Source organism: Paramormyrops kingsleyae, chromosome 14 (assembly GCF_048594095.1).
Source record: "Paramormyrops kingsleyae isolate MSU_618 chromosome 14, PKINGS_0.4, whole genome shotgun sequence".
Classification (NCBI taxonomy): domain Eukaryota; kingdom Metazoa; phylum Chordata; class Actinopteri; order Osteoglossiformes; family Mormyridae; genus Paramormyrops; species Paramormyrops kingsleyae.
This window is the reverse complement of record NC_132810.1, coordinates 5,469,500-5,489,207: the sequence shown is the minus strand read 5'-3', so window position 1 is coordinate 5,489,207 and position 19,708 is coordinate 5,469,500. Positions and strand designations below refer to the sequence as shown.

The 19,708-nt window shown below is 47.3% G+C and overlaps 1 long non-coding RNA gene across 1 annotated transcript in view; it reads left to right on the top strand.

The window, feature by feature from the left end:
• Nucleotides 1-16,798, top strand: part of LOC111851067 (uncharacterized) — a 38,313-nt gene extending 21,515 nt beyond the window's left edge. The window contains exon 3 of the long non-coding RNA XR_002839935.2: nt 16,405-16,798. This is a non-coding gene — a long non-coding RNA (uncharacterized lncRNA). The remainder of the gene's footprint in view (nt 1-16,404) is intronic.
• The last annotated feature ends 2,910 nt before the right edge of the window (nt 16,799-19,708 follow it).

Sequence of the window (19,708 nt, the reverse complement as noted above, 5' to 3'; positions counted from 1 at the left end):
TGTATTATGAGGGTATCTATAGTGCATTATAAACGAGAGCTTCATTGGAGGTTATAAAGTATTATACTCAACTTTGTAATGTCTTAAGATTAACAACAGAGAATGATGTAATGCTTTATTAATTCTTATACTGACCATTATAATGCATTATGAAGGCATTTATAACGTGCCAAACATGACAGCTTCATGCAGAGTGTTACTGTATTATCTTGTGAACCAGGATAGAAAATGAGTGCTGTGACACATGACCTGGCCCCTACAATCCCCCCTCCTAAACCCTGTAGCGCTGGTTTGGGAAGAGCTGGATTGAAGAGTAAGAGCAAAGCAGCCAATTTGTGCCCAGAACTTGTGGAAACTCCTTCAGGACTGTTGGAGAAGCATTCCAGGTGGCTACATCTGGCAGCTGGCTGAAAGGATGCCAAGAGTCTGCAATGCTATCATCGAAGCAAAAGGGGTGATTTTGATGAGTCTAAAACTTGTGAAAATTTGAGACGTTGAACACTTCTCTTGGTCATTGCAATATTTGATATATATTATTTTATTGCCTTGAAGGCTTTTACTGTAGTAACATAGCTAAAATAGAGACAAATGCATTATATGCAGGTGTGTCCAAACTTTTGACTGGCACTGTACATCCTGTAAACATAAGGCTCAAATTTGGTCTGGCTTTAGAACTGCACTCCTATTATTCTGTGTCGGGTTATTTTCCATTGGGGGCCATGACAGGACGCTGGCAGACCACTTGGTCTCCATCCAGTCATCTTATTTAGCCTCAAGCTGGTTATTTACTGCAGACTTGGCGATGCAGAGGAAGCATAGAGTCTGAGGGGCAGGCCAGCTTCTTCACAGGTGCCTCCGGGCCTTCAGAGGCGAGGCAGCCTTTCGCATGCTGGAGCCTTTTCTACCTCACAGCATCTCCCTTCATGGGTTCCTGCAGTGAAGCATCCACTGCTGATGCTGAAAAGGGGCTCTAGTGCCCCAGTGAGTCCTGGAGTAGCGGACCAGGCATTAGAACCACTGCCTGAGCAGTGCACTGGACACAGTGTTCCAGTTTGCCCCACCCAGCTGTCAGTGTGGGCTTTCACTCTGGTGCTAACAGGCAGGCTATGTCCTCCTCCGTGTGGCCTGCTGTACCGGCCCTATGGCCCAGAGGGGCGTTCACAGCCTAAATGGTCCCGCGACAGGGAGCCGCTGTCTTTGCGTGACCCGTGTTGTTCCGTTCCTTCAAAAATAACGCTTCACCTCTGCCTCTCCCATCCTCTGCTGTCTGCTCTCCTTCCCGCCTTGTTCATGTCGAGACTGAGAGGAACAGATTAAATCTTACCTTGGAAGAACACAGCTGGTTTGTAGAAGTAGAGGAGGAAATATCTTTGTTTTTGAGATCAAATTAGGAAACAAGTGACTTTGACATGGCTCATTACTATAATTTTTCTGTCATAGAAAAACACATTTTACTTTTCTTCCAAAAAATTCAGTGCTGCAATATTGTGAAATGCATTATCTTTTTGCCTCCCCAATTTTTTAAATCTCCCATAATCCCTCCAGTGAGATCATGTACAAACGGCACCTGGAGTCCCAGACTGCCCCCCCCCCCCCCACCTTTGCTGTGTGGCTGAGCTCGTCGTCGTTTAGTGCCGGCTGAGGGAACCGGGCCAGTACATAATGGGTCAGACAGGCCGTTAAATGTGCTGACGGAGACTCCCAAGGATTGTACGAGTATTAGCTGTGCGTGTGGTTCAAAATAACCGCATTAGGTGCTTATTTTGCTGCGATATCTGCATTTTGGGGCACGCATTAAAGGTACTTGTGTATTTTTAGAGCAGTTCTACTGGAATGGGCTTTAAAGCATTAACTATTTCATTGGTCTTTAAGCTTGTGCCCCCAAATGTGAATTATTCATGGGGGGGGCGCACCGTGAGTCATGTACTGTAAGGGATGCTGATAAAATTTTAAAAATGTTAGCAGGGATCGATCCTGTACTCTGGATTAAATTGTATTTCGGTTCAGATATGAAAATACAAGGTGACTCGCTTCCTATATTGGTTCAAAATGGGACACAGCAATTTATTTTTCAATGTGGGACGATCCTATAAAATATGGGATGGGTGGAAACTATGTACACAAGCAGTGCACTGCATAGCGAAGTAGCATTTCGGCCTGCTCATCGCTGCCCCCGGTGGTTCTGCACTGAAACGCTTGTCCATACATACTGTAACAGGTCTGACCCGGTTCTGGTTTCTGGGGACCTCAGGTGCTTCTTGGCACCGGTGCCTTGGGGCAGTGTCACCATGAGCCTGGGAGGATGTGCCGACAGAGCGGACTCTCTTGAAGGGAGGTGGTAGAGGGGTGGGAGACACCTTTCGTGCATCTCGGAGGGAAAGAGCAACAGAGACTGAGAAGGAGAGGGAGGAGCAGTGAGGCTAACGCTGAAATTAACAGCCGGAGCCAGGAAAAGACAGCCTGCCTCTGACCTCTGGGCTTTTATACAATCTGCGTCGTGTGTGTTTTAAAAGCCCTGCCTTTCATAGTCATTTTTTCAGTGAAAACAGTGCTAATCCATAAGTGAGGGTTTTGAGCCTTGTTTGTATTCCTGCCTATGTACTGAACCATATGGCTGGTCCCCATGCACCACTGACCAAGAGGTGTCCCTGTTTACCTACCAGTTTATTGGGGGGGGGGGGGGGGTGTTGGTAGTGTGAGTGCCAACGCAAAAATGGCCCCTTCATGTTTCTAAGATTGTGACAGCTTGTTGATCAAAGCCCCAGTGAGACTAGGCAGCATGAAATATGCCACTACCCCCAAAGAACGGCATGGCATAGAGGGAGCAGACTGATTGGCACACAGGTGGGTATCGGATCCAGTCCCAGAAGGACTTAGGCTTGTGGATGGTGGCCTCAGATTTCCTCTGCTGGGACATGACGGGCTCTGTCCTCATCGCTGACAAAGTTTGGGATCCTGTTCGGGGTCACAGTCTGGGTTGACACTAGAACAAACCCCATAGACGGAGGGAGCAGCCTGGCTGATATTGGCTCAGATGCCGGTTACATTCAGACTGCTGATAAATTCTGGGATGTGTCCTTCCAATTATAATCCAGAGTAATCAGGAGTTGCTTTATATCATCCTGACGGTGTCCTGCTGGCTTCCCAAACCACCTGCGATGCTGAGAGACATCACACACACAGCTGCAGAGTGTAGACCAATCACCATAGTTCTTCTGTCTTATTAATAACTTATGTTTGTTTATGCAACATCCATTTTTCCCAAAATGCATGTAATATATGTTTTAATATATTCAAAGCCTTGACCAAAAGCATCATGCTCCATGAATTATATTCCATTTGCGTTACATGCCAACTAAATTAATATTTCTAATGAGATTCTAATGCTTATGCAAAGAGTTTGTCTGTAAAGGGCTTAATTTGATTTGAGTAGCCCTCAAGTTTCTTTGCTGAACATTTCTAAATAGCTTACAGCTGCGAGCCAGTCTCTGGGTGGTTCCTCAGCACATCTGAATGTTCTCAGTCTGCTACAGAGACCCACACCTGGTCTTCTTTAATGTTTTGGGCCTTGCTGTCACCATGTGTAACTGCTTTCAGTGTGTTGCATACTTATGACTGTTCCCTATCCCCCCACCAAGTTTTTAGTGTAAAAAAACTAAACAACATGTCCTGCAGTGATATATATAAGGGAGGCCTCTCCTCACAGGGATAGCCGCTGGCTTTTTTGATTTAAGAAGGACTTTTGGCCTCTTGGAGGTGCAGCAGAGTGCCATCTTCTGAGCCCATAACAGGATGGAACGTATGGGTGCGTTCTGTAAAAGGCCGGATCGGTTTATCAGCCTGAAATGTACGTGATGCTCTGTGACTGGCTGAACTCCCTATCCGCCTGGAGGCGGACAGAGTCGACGTGGAGAGCAGGACCATGACGTGGAGGATCGTCCTGTTAGTGCCCCTGATGGCCGTAAGTGTGTCCCATTTATAGCAGTTACAGTAGCTTCAGATGTGGTCTGTGGGGAAGGGGGGGGGGGGTAATTAGCCACAGCTGAAGGTGATTATCACATGTTAATGAGCAATTGCCCCAGACGCAGTTGGGTCCCTTTAAAGTGACATTCCGTCAACGGCGTCCCTTTGAACGATGTCCAAGAAGGGACAGCTGGGAGATATCCTGGGTGGAGCTGTATGAGAGGAGAGAGAAAACGTTCCTTGGTGTTCAGTATCAGGAGACAGTGACTCCCGAGTGTTAGAGTGGCTGGGATCGTGGTCGGTGATGCATGCAGCTTACCTGAGGGAAGAGGCTGACGGAGATGATGTGTGGGGGAGGAAGCGCTCTGCGATCGTGCCGTTTCTCTGCGCGATGACTCAGGGACTGCCGATGACCTCCACTGCTCATCAACATCTCCTCACCGAAGTAGCGGAGAGCGGGATCGAGTCGGCACTGTCGGCAGTGGAAAGCGGGCGGTAACCTGAGCGCCCCCATGAGTCGGGACGTGAGACGACATCCCATCTAGAGCGTCACACCTGCTGCCTCCTTCTCTTTTAATACAACACTCTGCCCATCTTTTCATTTCTACCTTGGCAGTTCCTGGAAGTCTCTGAGGCCCAGAGCCACTGTGGCTCTGTGGAACAGCGAAATAGCCAAGGATGGATTTGTGCACAGGCGAATATGGGCTGTAGCCCAGGGCCCTGAGTTGTAGGGGGGCCCAAAAATCATATTTTTGATTGCAGCATTATTTTATGCTGTAGGTAGTAGCCCCAACACACCAGCCCAGGGGCTCCAACACACTGTCTGGCTGCTTGTGAACCTGGACTCCTGCACCATAAGACTCTAGGCTCTGGCAGTAGGTTCCTTTCCCTCCTCCACAGCGACCCCCCCCCCCCCCCCCCCGTGTGTTGGTAATGACCTTGTGAAGGCGCTGTTACACTGATGGGGGTCTCATGTCTCTCACACAGACCTTCCCCGCTTGCTACTGCTGCTTGAAGTTCCCACTTCTGAAGAATAATGTGTAAATATCGGAGTGGTGCTCTCTGTGGACGTCTGTCTGTGTAAATCCCACGCCGAGGCCACAATAAGCGTCCACACGCATAAAACCCAGTTCCTCGTCCTGTAGGCTCGATACCAGTCAGAATGATGTAGCCATCTGTGTATGATCACCGCAAACCGTTTGCGGTGCAGAGCGACCGTCAGGCCCCAGTGGAGAGGCAGAAATACTTTTCTGTTTTTATTACGTTTTTCCAGCGCTGATGATCTGCTGGTCCCTGTGGAATGCTCCCGCAAAGCCGGCCTGCGAGGAATCTGGGACAGGACGTTCTGTCGCCACGGCGATGCATACAGATGTGCGTTGGGGGAGGTGCTGAGCCGGCCAGCGAGCAGTGGGCACATTCATCACGGCGACATAATAAACCCTGTAAATAGAGAGGGACACGGGCAGCAGGGAAATCAGCGAGTCTCACTGGCTTTTATTTTGAGGTATTTTGGCGACATGTCCGGCACCTTCGATCCCTAAAACGCCAGCATGGCTGCTCTCTGGCCAAATGCCCGCCTGGATGATTTCGCTGGTCAGCTCCTCGGAGGAAGTTGCGATTTTGGTCCTTCTGGTGGTCTCCATGTTCTGTGGTGACTGAAGCTTCACAGGCAGCACAGGACCCCCCAGCGCCCCCCCCCCCCCAGCCCCGTTCAATCTACTGACACTGTTAGTATAGCCAAGAGGTTGCTGGTGTCCCAGTCACAGTTAACATGAACATGTGGGTTTGGCGTGTGCCCACACTGGTGTAGAAGATCAATAGTGCTCTTGGAGCAATCATGATGGGGATACCTGCAGAACCAGATCCAGGCACAGAGGAGCCCAGAAAAAAGTCACAAAATTTACAATCTATAAATAAGAATATCTACACAAAATTTTAAAAATTAAAAAACTATAACCATATACATCAAATTAAAATATTTTTATGCAGGCAGAAACATGGCCAGCTCTAGCTGCAGGCATAACAGGCAAACACCAGGGCTCCCAAATTACCTGTGTTGCAGAGGAAGTGAAATGATCAGTTTTCTTGGTAAAGCTTTGCCTAGGGCCCCTAAAAAGCTGGCCCTGGGTATAGACCTTCACTGATCCAGACTGAGAGGCTCGATGTCTCTGGTGTGTCTCTCCAGCTCTCGCTGGTTCAGTCTCTGTAGGATTGATTCAATTCCCTCCTAGTTCCAGGCTGAACCTGAGTGTTTCCTGCTTTATACTGAGTATCTGCAATATTGGCTTCTCTGAATCTGCCCGAGTTCCTCTGGGTTCACATCTAGTGGATACCACTGCTAATCTCACTCTTGTCTATTCCCCATCGTATTAGTCTTAACACAATAGCACTTGGTAATTAAAAATTTATCGTAACCGAACGCCTTTCACTTACATGTGGTTCCTTGCAAGCAGAAATAATGAGCTTGTTTTAAAAAAAAAAATCTTCCTCCAGAATATATCGTCTGGGCTGATAATGTATGATATATCAAACCCAGGACTGGAAATTAGTTTTTCTCCTCTACTTTTGGGGTGGGGGGGTCCTTCCTAAAGGAGTCTCTGAAGTGGGTGGACCTTCTTGCTGTCAGTATTTTGCTGTCAGTTCTCTGTCCCATCGACCTCTCAGGGAGTTTTCACCTCGATATTGAACCAGTCTGTCAGTTTTATTCTGTAATTATTGTTTATTCAAAACTCATAAAATCTCACCCCCACCTCAAAGTTACCATGACAGTTATACACAGTGCCCCCCCCCATCCCCCTGTCTTTCAGCCCCGAGTTTAAGAGGCTCTGCTATCAGGGTGTCAGTTGAGAGCATGGACATCAATGTGCACAAGTATTCCTCTACAAACCCCCCTCTTGGGGGTATCTCTGTACTTTGGGAATGGAAGGTGTCTCTGGGTTATGGATGTTGGCTGAGGTCCAGTGATCAGGCCCTTAGCATAGGTGCATGCAGGTTGGGATTAAACTTCCCAAGTGAAGGTATGAAGTCTTGATATGATTTTTTTTTACGGCCCACCACCCGCTGTTTCATCAGGGTCTTTGGATCCTGGATTAGCTGAGGGCTCATACTGTCCTAATCATCCCAAACCAGTTGGGACCCTCATAATCTCCAGCCAGGAGACTGACCTGCTTCTTTGTCGGAATGCGATCCCCTCATTCCCGCCATTTCGACAGAGGCTCAAGGCTTTTAATGAAAGTGTATTTGGTCAGATTGTATTCTCCTCCATGCAAAGGAGACATGGTACGACTATAGGCTGAATAAGACCAGGGTGAGAGGAGCAGTGTGGGCGAGCCCACTTGCATGCACGGCTTATGCTAAACACACGTTAGCTTTAGCATCCGTGACTCCATCCTCTGATTGGCTTGTTGTATTTTTAGTGATTTGTCATGGATTCTGCTTCAGGCTACCTGATTGCACTGTCCGACCATCTAATCAGGAGGGGAAAATCCTCAAGATGGCAAGTACCCTGAAAATGACTCTAAACTGAAATCAATGTATTGGATTGTTCTTTGTTTTTCCTGTTGGGCTGCGGCAGTTGCTTGGGGCCAGTGCCAGTGATCCTCGCTGCTCTGTTTGATTATGATTCTGCTTCATTAATGACTCGGTGTTGTCGTTAAATAGTGTAGAACAGTGTTTCCCAGTCCGTTCTTTGGGGACCCACAGTCCATGTTTTTGCTCCGGTAGGGGGATGAAGTCGTCCTTCACACTGTCTACCGTACGCTGGAGATGAGGGTACAGGATATAGGGAGGGGCTTCTGTGAGTGACCCTATGCATGTCCATCCTGGGCAGACATGCTGAGACTCTCCTAGTCTCAAGTCTGATGTTGAAATTGAACCTCTTACCCATTTGCCCTGAAAAGTGAAAAGTCTCTGCAGGGGCGTGGCTATGAGTGCACAGTGTCTACCCGAATGGATTATCTGCCCACCCAACAGATCGACCCCCCCCCCCCCCCCCCCAAGAGCTCTAACACAATTCGAACACTGGGGTCCACCCAACATACCCAATGCCCACCCCAGGACGGTGTCCTGGTTACACCACTAATTCAGTGGCAGGTTCTAGAAATGTCTGGAAAGTTCACTGCCACCTGATTTATTTGAATGCGACAGTATCAGGAACAATCTTTTCAGGGCACTAAGTACAACTGAATGGATCGTGTGAATAATTCTGCTGCAGAGGAGTGTGTCGGTGATCATTCTGCCATTAGGGGGCCTCGCGCTTTTTGTGCTGGGGACACACATGTTATTTTCATGTCACCTGACAAAGGACCAAGCGATGGTGTTTCCGTGGACTTTTTCTGTGGAATTTCAGCTAGTGATTTGACATCGTAAGTGTTCACGTCAGAGGCCATTGTACTGGAGAAGACTCATGCCGAGGCATATGGTTTTATAGAAACGCAGTTTAAATGTGTGTTTTTTTAAATAAAACAATCCACTTCCGAACACAGAGTCGACACTCAGCAAGGCTCTGAAACATTCCACAAATATTTGTTTTTCTATCAGACCGTGTTGATAGGAGTTCCAGACAGGAAGTATGAGTAATGTAATAATATTTATGAATCGCTGGAAATGAAATGGAGAATACTTGTTCATCCATTCTCCGTAGTGCTTATGCATTTGAGGGCTGTTCAAATCCGATGAGTATTACTTAAAAGCTTTGAGTAACAGCATTGCAGACTCATGCATCTAAGGTTGGGGTTTCGATTGCTGCCTCAGGAATGCACACATTTTTCTGGGCTCCCTTCCACTGTCCAAAGGCATGTGGTTTTGGATCTTTGTGTATGATGTTTGTCCTCTGGTGGAATGTGATCTCGTCCAGAGTGTCCCCCAGTACCCCCCCCCAAGTCACGTGTACCAGTGCACAACATGATCAGTAATTAAGTGTAACAAGTAATATGCATTTTTTTTTCTTTGTAAGTAACATTGTTGTGAGTTTGACAATGGTAGTGCTGTCGATACTGAACCTGAACATGTTGCATAAAGTTTAGCACTTCATTGGGTGAGCATGCGGCCAGCCCATCACCGTTTCCAAATCTGGTTCTCGAGGACCTGCAGACAGTCCCTGTTTTTGTTCCGGAAGCTGGGAGGAAAGAAAATGTGGAGCAAAAACACAGATCATCTGTGGGTCCTTGAAGACCGTGCTGGGAAACACCGGAACTTTAACAGAATGAGTATTTGCAAACATTGTGTGCATGTTCAATACAATTTCAGTTATGAATTGCAGGGAAAGATCGTTTTGGCCCCATGTTGAGAGCAGCCAATAAAAAATAATAGAATGAGATGTGTTTACTAAACGTCATCGGCGTTGCTGATTGTTAGTCATCACAGTTATGTCAGCCACTACTAATAACAAGGTAATTATGAATTGAGTCGACAACTTAATAAAACTTAAATGTAGTACTTTGCTATCAGGACTGAGTCCGATGATGCTCATGCAGAGTTTATTGTGGCCCCCCTGGCTTTCTGTGCCAGAGACACCCCTGGGGTCCCCTGCTTTGTACTCTGGGGGGCTTCCTGCATTCGGACTATATGTATGATTAAAACATCATCGTTATAATTCACTAATATTTCAATCCTTGTGATACTGTATAAGGGCTTGTATGATGGATGGATGGATAGTATGGATGAACAGATGGTATTTATATCATATTGGGAGTTGCTTATTTTACAAGCAAGTTGGGTTTCATGCAGTGTGTGTAAACATTTAATGCATAAGGCTGTTGTAAACATTTGGGGTGTGTATACAGTATTAGCGAGAGCACACATCCTTGGTGCAGGCATGTGACTGGCCAGCACGTTGGGTCCTGACCCCAGACAGATATTAAAAATTAAATATGGTATAGGGTGGAAGTTGTGTCTGTTTTATTGCGGGGGGTGCTCAATGTAGAGCTTGAGTGACTCGCCGGAGTCTGTGACCCCCTCACCAGCAATCTGTACCCGCAACGCACGGCTCAGTGCTCGTCCAGCCCTGGGCCATCCCAGTCCCTGCCGGTCTGGACGGAACAGCATCTCTGTATTTGTAGGGGTCCTGAGGTTAATGGCTTTCTGAGATGCTGTACATCTCAAACAGAAACCTTCCTGCTCAGGAGCTGAGCAGCATGGTGGTAAAAAAGGGAAGCTTCTGATTGGCTGCCAGTAGCTGGAAGGTGGAGCCTGAGTCACGCAGACTGACAGACTGTACTCACTGAGGCACCACTGAAGCTGGCTCTGTGCATACTGGGTACTGGATAGTATCATTCTGTTATAGGGCTGAATGTCAATTCTAGAAGGCAGATTGTATATCATGCTTGGAAATATTTGATAATGGAACTGCAATAGCAAGAGTCCAGGACACAAGAATGAACCCTGTTCTGGGGCCCCAGTATCATAATTAATCTGTAGATATACAGTATCAGTCAAAAGTCTGGACACACCTGCTTTTAATGCATTTGTCTGTATTTTATCTATTGTTGGGGAGCAAGCAGAATCCAGGGATTGGAGACGGCAATTACAGGGTGCAAAACACAAAGTTCTTTATTAGCTGTACAGTCACCAGGCAGAGAGAAATGAAGGCAGGATGTCTGCCAAAGCAAAAAACCCAAGCAAGTGGGTACATAACGGCAGGGGGTGCTGCTGTTGAAGCCTTTGTGCGTCTCCGTCTGCTGTCGGCCATGTTGGGAGGGGGCGGGGGGGTCGTCCGCGATCCTCACTGCTGCCGCCTCACGGGCTTTCTGATCATGGCAAGAATGATCGACAAGGTTAGCTCTGATCCACCTGCTTCCCCTCTTCCCCCTTGTGGTTTAAATATCCTTGGAGGCGAATCACAAGGGGAGGGAATCACGGCCAGCTTGTCTTGCCCCTGCATATGTCCGGCTGCGGCGGTTCATGTGGTTGCTAGTTCTCGGCTGCGGCAGTGAACGGACCGTGATTGCCCTCCCCACATGACGTTATTCACCTCGTAGTAAAAGGCTTGCAGATTATGAAGTGATACATATCATACCTTGCAGCAACCAAGACAAGTGTGAGTTGACTGCATCTCAATTTTTTTTTTTATAATTTTAGACTCTTCAAAATAGCCCCCTTTTGCTTCGATGACAGCATTGCAGACTCTTGGCATCCTTTCAGCCAGCTGCCAGATGTAGCCACCTGGAATGCTTCTCCAACAGTCCTGAAGGAGTTTCCACAAGTTCTGGGCACAAGTTGACTGCTCTTCTCTTACTCTTCAATCCAACTGATCCCAAACCAGCTCTACAGGGTTTAGGTCGGGGATTTTGGGGACCAGGTCATCTGTCACAGCACTCCATCTTTTCCTTGTTCACAGGATAATATTTACTGCATAACCTGGAGGTGAGCTTAGGGTCATTCAGTTGGTGTGTCCAGACATATGACTGTAGTCTGTCTACCCATCATGGGCCCTTCCGTTTCACCCCAGACTGGTCACATATTTGAGCTGTAAAGTCTTGGAGCCGATGTCCCATGTCAGTAAGACTGAGGCTGATGGATAGTTTTTGTCTTCCGTTTTAGATAAACCTGCCTAGTAAGAATCTCTACCACAAAAAAAAGGAAATGCATGAATTATCATTTAAAGGTGGTGTATATTTTACAGACTTCTCCCTCTACCAAGTTTCTGCGCTCTGTGATTTTTATCTCCCGATGCCCACTGCGTGGCAAGCTGCTTTCAGAGACACCGTAGTGGGGAAAAGTGAGAAAATGCATGAGAAAGACCTGACGACGAGCTGCAGGAGGCCTGCCCCCCCACCAGTGGCGGCGCGCGAAAGTGTGCTGGCTGCGGCTTGGAGAAGCTCCAGTTCTTTTCCATTAATAAGCACTTTTTCCTTAAGGTTATGAGTATCTGCAGGCTTAAGGTAAATAGATGTGGTATCATTCATCAGCTTATGTCTGAGTGTCTTGGGGGGGGGGGGGGGTAAAGCTTCTCATGTCCTCTTTAAGCAGTAAGTATTAATGATGCATTAAGAAACAATAGTACCAAATTTCTTGAACAAATTACTGCCTGAGGCAGAGTAAAATGACCGACTTGTGCTGCAAACAGGGTCACATGACTAAACCAATTAATTTATTGCACGTTCTGTTTACATTTGCACAATCTTTCCCCACCAATTAGGTTCTAAACTGTATTTCTTGTCTATGTCTTAATGCCCATGTTTTTAAATGTCAGTGTATATGTCTCAGTATTATATTTATTCCATTCTCATTTGCACTATGATCAATGACATTTCAGCTCAGTAAAAGATACTTTGACTTTGCATTTCATGATAGGTCACTGTGGTGGAGCTGGAACGAGCCAATCAGGAAGCTCGTGAGACTCCAACAGAACATTCATTCTGTTCATAGGCGCAGGCCTTTCTCAATACTGAACAGGGTCTCTTGTGCCATCGGTGCCGCTGTGGTTCGCATGTTAATAGTGGTGCTCGCATCGACCCGGGATCAGTCGGGACTGAACATGTGGTCGCTGGAGTAATTCTGTGCCTCTGTTAGAAGTAGACACTCGGAGAGTGGATTTGCCAATAGCTTTTGAACGAAGAGTACAGCGGGGGTACAAAGGGGGGCCGTCTCAAGTGCCTGTAGTGTTTGGGGTCAAACAGGGTCTAGTAGGTCTGTACCAGTAAGAGCTGATGGGCTGATAGTCGGCCCCCGTGTGGGTCTTGCACTGGGGCCGGGTTGACAGGAGATGTTTACTCCTCTGAGCAAGGTGGCTACTCGGAGCAGAGCTCTATTATCTGTTGTGAAGCCGTCTCAGATCTTGCCCTTCCCCAGCTCCGGATGAGCTCCTGCGTTTGGGTCGGTCCACGCTGCCCAGATGTCTGCAGGTGTGATTCCGGTGCCGTCAAGCTGCCAGCTTGCCTCCCTTCGGTCACGATTTGTGAGGTGGGGGTGCCGTGTAAGGTCTCCTTCACTACTGAGGTCGCCTCTGCTCCGTGACCACAGTTGATAGACTCGGCCCTATTTCCTCCTGGTGATGAGAGGGAAGTGAGTAAATGTTGGAGTCTTGAGGATGAGATTGTGGGCTCCTACAAACAGCCTTCTGACTCTGGTTTTATGGAGCAGTCGGATTTGTAGCTGGAAATGCCAGACCTTTACGTTGGCGGCTTCTAAACATCACTTCTGTGTGTATATTCATAAGATACTCATTTGAAAAGATGCTTCACATTTGTCAGCAATTAATTTACCTTGTTTTTCCCACACTGCGCTGTGTGATGGCTGGAACCCTAATTAAATGGCATAAATTTGAAATAATCACTTGTGTTGAAGGGCATTTTAAACTCTATGTCTGACCAAAATTTGCGTTAAACTCAGGTTCCCTGAGTGTTACAGGGAACCCCACGGGATGAGTATTACTCATTAGCATTCGGGGGATGTGTGGACCAGCAGGAAGTTCTCCACTCTGAGGTTTGTCTCGTCAGGATGTGGCGGTGCAATAGGGGGGGGTGCGGGGGGGTGGGATTGAGAGTCCTTGTAGCAAGAATGTTTGGAGATGGAATTCAAAGTGACAGCTGGGTGTTTACAGCAGGTGTGACCTGCATGCTCATTTTTCATGGAAGGTTCCGGTACAGGGGAGTGGGGTGGGGGGGGGGTTAATGGGCACTGAGGTGAGGTAATTGGCTATGCAGGGTGGAAAAGGGTTAAACACACAGGCAGAGCAGAGACCTACGGTGGGGAAAGAGAAAAATATCATTTTACTTTTGAAATGGAAAGGAGGGAATATTCTGGAATACCCCATAGGCTTTTTGGCATCCTCTCTTCAGATCGACGAAGGGTTGTGATGCGGGTAGAGCAGGTGGAGCTGCTGAGGGGGGGGGGGGTGCTCAGTATCCTGCAGCCACTGTTGGGGCAGGAATGGGGTGTAGGAGAAACCAGAAAAAGCAGAAACGATGGAGGAGAGGAGATCTAGAGGTATCCCACGAGGTGTCCTTCACCTTCCCCAAAGCAGACGGGAACCGGTCGACACGGACCGGGAATCCCAGGCTGCCGGAGCCGCTCATTAGGTGTCTGAGGACTTAACCCCAGGCACAATAGCGGTATCTTCTAGAATCATCGTTCTGCTTGTGCTGTGTCAGTTCATCTGCGCTGCAGTTTTCAGTTTACAGGCACAGCACGCAACAACTTTACATCTGCACTGCTTCTTCATCTGCACTGGCCACTTAGAGGCTCTGGGTCACTGGCTGCATGGATCACTGTGGCCGTGTTTGCAGTGTCAGAGGACGTTAGCGAGTGGAATGTGATTCTGCTACGGCCCACGAATCCCACATCCAGGACCTGCCCCCGGTCGAGCCCAGCCGACCCGCGGTACTGGCTGCATGCCGTGATTCTGCTGTCAGACTCCATGTGCTGACACGCTGGGCCAGGGTTTGGTACAGGGAGTGTCTGTGGCTCTCGTGTTTGTGTTTTTAAAGCTGTGATCTGTGGTGTCCTTCTGAAGTGGCTTTGTGGGGGTTTTCTGACCACCCGAGCAGCGGGTGGGGGGGGGATAGGGGGGGGGTTTGAAAGCAAACAGATTTAATATGAGGACTCAACCATCTTCTCCTCTAATGCTGGAGTTGGTGAGATCCGTGAGGAGGGCCTTAATGGAGGCCGTCTCCTGGTGTTACTGGGTCCCTACGATTATCCTGTCAGTTTCTGCCTGTTTTGGGAGGGGGGGGGGGTGCTGATCAGTCAGGGTGGGGGAGTGACAGCCACTGGCTGCTGATAAAGTGTGTCAGAACTTCCTTCGCATGAGTCACTCACATCCACCAGATCCCCTCCTCACAGCTGGCTGCTCCATGCTGCCCCCTCCTGGCCGCTCCTTGCCTCCCTCTGATATCAAGCTAAAATCCCGTTATTATGTCCATTTTCAAATTTTCTGGCACATATCCTATGTTATTGTGACCCATTTTGCATGTAATTATCATTGTTATTTATTTCTTTATTATTTGTATACGTGTTACCCCTCCCCTTGGACTGCCCCTCCGGTCGTTCATATTTCCAGGGGTCAAGTTACGAGCACTTCCCACGAGACCCGCTCACCACACTCCTCTGATTGGTGCAGGGGATGCCTTCATTAATTAATAACAATGCGCAAGGAGGAGGCCAGAATTACGCCCTGCAGAGAGCCCCCCCCCCCCCTGGGCTGGGCCGGTGGTGACATCTCTATTTTGTGGTTATTAATGTATGGTGGGGGCTTGCCAGGAAGCTCACTGAGACAGCAGCTGTGGGGCTATTTTTATACCCCCGTAAGAGACCCACACAAACGGCAGATGCATTAGGAATATTAAACACGGCATCTGCAGTTTATTAATGCACACAGACTGTGTTTTTAGGGAGATTCTCTGCCTGCATGAGGACCACATACTACCCACCACCTTACAGCTCGGCAGAATCGGTTAAATGCGCCCCCTGTAGGCCTGTGACAGTCATGCGTGACACGGTATAGAATGTTTGCATGGATTTCTGAATGATCCCAAGATCTGGGAGTCGAACTGTACTTATCTGCCCCACCTCCTGCGTCATGAGAATGGGAGATAGGGCAATGTAATGTCAGGTGATGCAGGGGTCATGTGACACACATGATCAGAACCTGTGTGGTAGTTTGTGGGTCCCTCCTCCAAGGACATGTCAGCTGCTGTCCCCACGGACCATGATATGCCTTTTAAAAAAGACATGGATCCTCTCCACACTGGTACGTCTCACCAATACAGGGAAATCGTAACTATTTGCAGTATTCATCGTTAAGGGCGTGATACTCTGCTTCCTGGTTGATTTCTCAGTAAATATTTACAGTATTCATAGTTAAGGACGTGAGTCTCCGATCTTCTTTTCGCAAACTTTCACCGTCTCCCCGACAGCTTTCGGCAGGCGCCGTCCAAAGCCGGCCACACGTCGCCGTGTGATGATGAGCATCTGGCTGCCAGCCCGAATCTTGGGTGTGGCGTTGGCCATCAAAACCGCTTGGAACGGATTGCAGAGAGGCAGAGGGTGTGAGATGCTGTCGCACGGAAAGACCGTCGGTCTTTAGCACAACTATGAAAAAGCAGCCTTAACTGTCCTCTAAATGAAGCAAATCGAACTAAAGCACCTTAACACTCTATCATCTTCCAGCCATGCTACACTGGACAGCAATGCAGCTTCTCCACAGGGTACCTAACTTCCTGCTTAGGAGTCATGTGATGAGTCATGTGATTTGCCTTCTTTATTCATTTCCTGTCCTGAAGCTATCATAGACGCCTCTGGCTGTATTCTGTGTGTGAAGTGCTGGAGGGGGCGGGGGGTTAATCACACCGTAATACTGTGTTTATTTTGGTTTGCTGGGCTCTTTACTGTTGTGTTGTAATGCAGGCTTGCTTGTTTGGGCTTCTCATATCTCTCTTGCCTCCCACATCACTCGCTCACCTCCTATGTCTGCCCTATTTCTCCATATACATTTCTTCTCAGGTCACCAGGATGGTGCAGCGGTAATCAGCTGATGTCCATTCCCCCATGTGTGTGCCTGTTCGACATTTCAGGAGGGCAGGATGCAAAATGAGCTCTCTCCGAACCTCAGGCAGCGTGTCTGAGAGTGGATTGCTCTTGTGGCTGGGAGGAGGTTGCAGGTTCGAGGGCCCTGGACAGTAGTAGCTCAGCACCTTGCAGGACGTGTTTCATTGCACACGGTGTTGACATGGGCAGACATACAGGTAGGGTTGGGCAACATAAAGGATATCAACTTATCGTTATATACAAATTTTAAACAATAAGGAAACGAGAAACTTCAATAAACTGTTGCTTGATAACACACATCAGCTTATGACTGACATCACAGAAAAACACAATTCCAAACAAAATAGCAGTTTGCACCATTGAGGTCCCAAGGTTGGAACCCCTGTATTTTGGTCAAAGTCGTAAAATGGCTTATAACTGGCTTTACTTTAGTTCAGCAAAGATTTTACAATGAACGCAAAAATACCGTCTTTGTCTTCCACATCTGATCACAGTGACCCGGATTATCGTGTTGTCACTACAAAATCTCTACTTCTTTGGTTTGTTACCAAGACTACAACAATAAACAATCGGTCCTGGAGCCATGTGTCTCAGTTTGTTTAGCGCCGATACTTAAAGGAATGGAGCAGCACAGTCAAGCAGCCCAAGTTCATCGCACACTTTGGTCTAGTGGATTTCTTGTGGAAAACACTCAAGATCAGTAGGTCTTTCTGAAACCACACCCGGGCTACTTTTTAAAACGTTAAAAAAGATACCTGTATGGTTTATTTCATTCAATCTAGTTGTAGCTAAGAATATTAAGAGTAGATTTGGGAACATTTTTTTTCAGTGATGCATTCACGAGCACTAATATAACAGAAGTTGTGTTAACAAAAGGCTGAAAGGTACAATAGATATAAAATTTTAAATTCTAAATTTTATGACAAATACAATTGGGATGGCTATTATACTTCTAAAAACAATGGGATAATGTTTCCTCTGCTAAACAAACCCAATTCCCTCACTTCCAAGTATACAATTTGTGTGTATTGATTAAGCATAAATATCCGCGTACGTGATTTTTGATTTAGCATTATGATTTTTCTTGAGAAAAAGAAAAGACTGAGGCAGACCCAGCTCACCTTTGGGTGTAGAACAAGCAGAGAAGGTGATGGAGGAGATGTCCAGAACTGCAGGATGGAGTTGGCATGACGTCCCACTGCCGTTTATCGCAATCAAAAACCAACCCGGTCCAACTCAATTATCATCATTACCACAAAGATTTCATTTTTGAGGTGATTACAGTGGGAACAGTGTTTTCAGTTTAATGACAACACAAACACTATGTCTAACTGTAGAATAATAATACACTATGCTGATTTTTTTTATTAGATGCTATCAAGTATAAATCATCTTCTGATTCTGTAACACATCCGCTTCAGCAATTGTTTTTTTTTATAAACTGTGATATTTCGTGATCATTTTAGCCTTTTTTTATATTCCATGGTGGTAGTGGCAGTTGTGTGTGTGTGTGTGGGGGGGTGGGGGTGGTGATAGGGTTGGACCTCAGTATTTCTAAAAGTCTGCATTCAGCCCTGCCAAGCAATCATATCTTAGTTTAAGACTGGAAACTTTTTGCCCAAGAAAATGCACAGTAAGGTCGGTTGAGTTAGTGGAGCATGCCGCATGCTACTGTTTTGGTAATAGCTTGGAAGAAATAGAGACGCCCTGAGAGGAAACTTCGAGTGTCGGTGAAGGAAGCGACAGCTCAGCAGTCACAACATCTTTTAAAAAAGGAGATTATGTGGATAAACAATGGATAATATTAGATTTCAGCTTACAATACATTCATTTTGCTACCATTTTTCATGTTCTGAATCTGTTTAAAGGGATTTTTAAGCAAAAAAAGAGCCTTGAAGTGAATAAATGACTTGAACTACGTTATGATAATTAGCAATATCCTCTATCGTGATAAAATATTTTGCCATATCGCTCAACTCCATATGTGTAGCGTGGGGTGTTGATGACAGGGGCGTATACAGGGGCCCGGCTGCAGGGGGCACTGGCCCCAGCTGAAAGCTAATGATATGGTTGGCCCCACTGCATGAATACTGGCCCCTCTTGTGCCAATATCCTGGAATCGGTTCTGGTTGATGACGTTACAGAAAGCCATGCAGGAGAAGCACCTTCATCAAGAGGAGTCGGTCCTGGGGAACGAGATTTCTGGTCCCAGGAATTGGGAATGGTCAGGCGAGGGAAAGGGGCCAGTCTTCAGGGTGAGTCACAGACAGTGCGGCCGGCTGTGCAGGTGCCGTGTCATCAAAGGATGGGCAGAGGGGCTTCTGGGAGTTTTTATATTGCCTTCCAACCGAGCGCTCTGTTTCGGTTGGCTGATGGCCCGGCGCCATGGAAACGGAGCACAGAGCCTGGATGGCTGCCTGAAAAATCGCTCCTGAAGTCTGCGTTAATTGTTTATGTCTGAGAAGGAGCGGGACCACGCGTCAGTCTCCAGCGTGAGCCGTATAATTCATAAAGATTATCGGCGAGCCGCAGCCAGAGCTGCCTTGTAGGTCTGATTGCAAGCAGAATTTAGGAAGCCTGAGTTCTGTGCACCGTAAGGCTTTAAAGTTATTTGGTGAATGTGTCATTCATAAAGGGCTGGTATTGGAAATGCAGAGCAGAATGAATATGGATGGGGCTGTAGTTTGCCTGTATGGATGTGTTGATGGGTTGGGGTTCGATTGCGACTTTGTAGTGATGGATAGATGTGTTATTCTTGAATGACGGGACAAAGCAGAGGATTGTGGGACAGCATTTCGGACCTGGGGGGGGGGGGCGGGGGGATTGGTGCAGACGCAGTGGTGGGGGGGCAAGGCTGGCGCCTGCGCATGTAAAGCCTGCTGCTGGTCACACCAGGCGGAAGTGATTTTAATGAACGGTACAGCACCTGTTACTCAGCTCACCTTGCTGGGAATAGTCATCCATCACCCAGATGGGGTAATTAATTGTTCTTGCTTGGTTCATTCTTGATTAATACGTATCAGAAGGTTTTTGCGGTGCTGTTTCCGCTATCCCCCGGGACTTGCACGACGTTCTAGCAAATCTGAAGGCTGATAACAACCAAACAGGCTTTGAATTAAGGCTGTTTATTTCCATTATACAGGCCCGTGGCTGAAATGTCCTGCAATAACAAAAAACATAAATAAATTAATGTTTACCCATAATGTTCATCCTTGAGCCCTGACTTTGCCTGTTCTGGCCTTTGACCTTTGCTAAACAT